Raw genomic sequence first — 4234 nt, 5'->3', positions numbered from 1 at the left:
CAACCATTGCTGCTATTCTCCGGAACAGAGAAGCCATCAAAGGTGCATCTGTTGCAAAGGGTGTTTCCGTGCTCTCAAAGCGACGGTCTCGGCAATCGAAGAAGTAGAAAAACTTCTGTTAATTTGAATTCACGAAAAGCAGCTATCCGGCGACAGGCGTGAGTAAAGCTATTTTATGCGAGAACGCACGGCTAATTCACGCCAATATCGCCATGCGCCAACCTGGAAGTTCGACGCTTATTGAGGATTTTAAAGCCAGTGACGGATGGTTCGAGAACATCTGAGGGCGAAGAGGAGAAGGCAATGTTGGCAAAGTGGAATGATGTGCAGGCTTTTACCGAACAGTTCCATCCAGAAAAGACTGGCTATGACAATCATCACCATGATGAACGATAATGTGATGCCTCAGCTTTGTAAGACCTTACAAGTCAGAAAGCAACAGGTGTCAATTAAGAGGTTTTTAATCAGCAAAAATGATGAGGAGTCTCCAAAGAAAAAAGAAGAGAAGCCACACCAGAGGTTAAGTTACCAACAGTCCTTATGCAAGGTGACTGTCCTTCCATAAGCCACCAACGACCATCAAAAAGGTTAATAAAACTTTATTTTACAGCACAGTTTATTTCTTTAATTACAGCCCTCATGTAATGTGCCTCTCTTTGTGACTTTATGATACAATGCAGTGTATTTCTTTCATTACAATACAATAGCACATTTATTATACATAGAATACGGTATGTTGTGTGTAGTTTTAAGGCTTATTTAGTTAAAAACTATATTTTATGGAAACGGGTATGGATTATTCCCATTAATGGTTTCCTATGGGAATTTTTTTTTTTTTAGATACACACTTTTCGCCTTACACACTCTGACTGGGAACCAATTACGTTCATAAGTTGAGGTCTCACTGTATATATATATATATATATATATATATATATATATATATATATATAATTTATAAAGGACAAGCACAACACATTATAAGGCGCTACAGTATTGGCTGGGGTTACGCACGACTTCTTCTACAGCGGTTTGAAATGGAGTCGGTGGCTGCTGACAGCAGTTGCGACACTCTTTGTGGCTCAATATTACTTCACATAAGAGGTGCATCTGCATATTAGGAGCAGGGTCATCTTTTGAAGAAAATGAAGGCTTTTGGGTGCGCCTTACACATTGGAAAATACGGTAAGTAAAATCTCCAAAAACGGACATCAACTTTTGTCTGTGATATGAAAACAACTCCATGAAAAATATAGAATGAATTTGCTGTGGATTTCAGTGAGCGACAGGTGTCCAGCCAATAACATGATACAATGCAATGACTATGCAGCCGATCACTGCATTTAAAGTGCTTGCGCGTGTTCTCTGCTCCATCACAACAGTTAAGTGGCAACAAGTGACACTAATATTTTATCATGGCAAAGCGACCCAGGCAGTGAATAAGATGTGTCGCATCCCCAAATCAAAATAATAATGAACGGTGGTGCTTTTAAATTGCAATGGCTGTTAGAGTCTGTGCAAATAGAAAAACAAGCCGTGAAACTGGGTGTGATATTTTCTTTTTGGATGAGAAAGGTAAGTTCTGTAAAACATGCAGCAAAGCTAAAGTTGTAAGTCAAGTTTCCAAAGGGAAAATATGGACTAAATGGAAGTCGGACTACCTCAATCGACACATTCAACAGAAAAAGTCCTTTGAATGATGTTGGATTTAGATAAAGACTCAAGATGGGGGGAAAGGAATGGTACAGTATTGCGAGAGAGTGCAAACAACCAGGAGGGCAAAAACAGCTGTGAGACAGAAAAAAATGCCCACATTAAATTTGTAATTGACTATATTTTACTTGCCATATAAATAAATGAACCCAATTTTGGATGGATGCTAATTTGATTCCTATTCAATGTGTTATAAAATTGCATTATTGTTCAATGTAAAAAAATGATTCTATAACAAAATAACACAATTGTTAAAAATAATATTTTTTCACATTCTATGGTAATTTTTTTTTCAATGAAAGAAATGTGCCTTAGCTCGAAAAAGTTTGAAAAATACCGATTTACATGATAGAATTCAGGGTGGCCCAGTAGTTGAGTTGTTAGCACACCGGCTTCACAGTGCAGAGGTCGGCGGTTTGCGTCCCGGTCCGGCCTCCCTGTGTGGAGTTTGCATGTTCTCCCCGGGCCCGCGTGAGTTTTCTCCGGGTCCTCCGGTTTCCTCCCACACTCCAAACACATGCATGGCAGACAGATTGATCACTTCAAATTGTACCTAGGTGTGAGTGTGAGAGTGGCTGTTGTACGTCTATGTGTGCCCTGCGATTGGCTGGCAACCAATTCAGGGTGTCCCCCGCCTCGTGCCCGAAGACAGCTGAGATAGGCTCCAGCACCCCCCGCGACCCAAATGAGGAATAAGCGGTACGGATAATGGAATAGAATGGAATGATAGAATTCAACTTTTGACAATATTAAAATGTCAACTAAAAAGCTTTAACAATTCAACACTAAGATCAAAATGAACTCCTATTGACTTACAAATGCCTTGAATAATTTTCTCGAGTTCAATTATTTTCCAGACACCTGACTGTCACTGCTTTGATTTCACTGGATTTGTCTCCTGAAAAAGCTCACCTGTGCGTTTGAGGTGTATTGACCCTATCCATCAAGTCAATAGACTGATCTGCACATATATCAATACTGAATTATTTTCTCTGTTATTTTTCTTTGTCTGGGCTTGACCTGCAAGCACTCACCCGGGGAGGAGAATGAAAGGACCCGAGAAAGAAAGGGAGAGAGGCAGAAAGAGATAATGACCTCCCCCCAGCTCAGCGGAACGTTGAGTCCTCGCAGCGTGTGGGCTTGGGTCTTGGTCACCGTAGCCTTGGACGATCTGTGAGTGTTGACGGGGAGAAAAAAAAAATGTGCAGGCAGACGAGCCTCTCCCACGCAAACGCTGGCAGCACAAACATGCACTGACCTTGGGTTCCATTATGAGGCTGAGTAAATGCCCTCCTGGGCGACGCCATATTTTTGTGTGTGAGTGTGTGAGGGGCTGTGGTGACAATGGTGTTGCGGTGAGAGTTTGTGCTGTTAACCAGACACAGCTGGGAGGAATCATTTTCCATAACTTCAGCACACAGGATTGATCAAGATCTTGTGAAACTATTGCAGCTCATCAGGCCAAAACGATAGGGGTGATTTGTGCTGAAAAAAAGTAGCACTAAATTGTGAAAGAAAACTGGAGGGCTGCCAGACAGTCATACTCTGTCTCTCGACAAACATCAAGTTCTACAACAAGGCCGAAATGTGACTAAGATGGTTACCAGTACTAATGGTATAGGACGTGATAAAGTTGTGGCTGCTGCTGAGTTTGGCACTCAGGAGTGGATCAAACATGATAATACACAAAAATTCATCACTTGTAAATTCTTTCGCTGACGTCAGCCGACTTCAACATAATCTTACATGACCAAGTTCAATATGTGAGTGTGTGTGAGTGTGTGCGTGTGTGTGTGTGCGTGTGCGTGCGTGTGTGTGCGTGTGTGTCTGTGTGAGACGAATACAGTTACGCATAGGTCAGCGATGTAAAACAAGGCTGTGTGTAGATAAAACATTTGAAACTTAATTTAAGCATAGCTCAATACTGGCTGATTGATTGACTTCTGGCCCATATACTTCACTCTACAACCGGCCCACATCTGGTTTGCCAGAGTAAAGCCAGTGCTTCCTTTGCCACTAGTGGGCAATGTTCGCCCCACATACATTCTTCCTGTGCTAACACAAGGCCACCTGGCCAGCTTCATGTCAGATGTCTCAAAATTACTATTGGTATTAATGAATAACTTGAGTTGCACACTTATATATTATATTATACTTATAAATTATAAAAAAATGGTACCATACATCCCTACCATTGGTGCGCCTACTTGGCAGTATGCGTGCACCTTCACTGCTTTTCATTGGCAAGAATGTCGGCGCTATTTGACCATCGCCTCTGGATAGAACCAGGTCGCTTGCTTTTTGCGCCTATAATGGGCAGCCCTTTTCACAGCCCCATTTTTTTATCGGAACTATCGGTGATGCAGGACAGTCTACGTTGGTGTGGTTGAATGGAAGTGAGGATGAAGAAAGAGGACCGTCAGTGTTGAGCATGGATTTGAAGCGGATTTACATTGGACAGGATTTACATTGAATGCAATAGATTATTGTTTATAGTCAAACTGAGCTTGTAGCAGATGTA

The 4234-nt window shown here is 41.7% G+C and overlaps 1 non-coding gene across 1 annotated transcript; it reads right to left on the bottom strand.

Annotated features, from left to right (window-relative positions):
* Positions 1-1352: 1352 nt before the first annotated feature.
* LOC148891925 (small nucleolar RNA SNORD66) lies at positions 1353-1422 on the bottom strand. Its single transcript, XR_016116549.1, has one exon. It is a non-coding gene; the product is annotated as a small nucleolar RNA SNORD66 (small nucleolar RNA).
* Between the last annotated feature and the right edge of the window lie 2812 nt (positions 1423-4234).

The sequence above is a fragment of the Hippocampus bargibanti genome, linkage group LG11 (genome assembly GCF_051943395.1).
Source record: "Hippocampus bargibanti isolate YZ-2025 linkage group LG11, ASM5194339v1, whole genome shotgun sequence".
Classification (NCBI taxonomy): domain Eukaryota; kingdom Metazoa; phylum Chordata; class Actinopteri; order Syngnathiformes; family Syngnathidae; genus Hippocampus; species Hippocampus bargibanti.
Note: the sequence above shows the minus strand (reverse complement) of the source record. Positions and strands in the feature narration are given on the sequence as shown.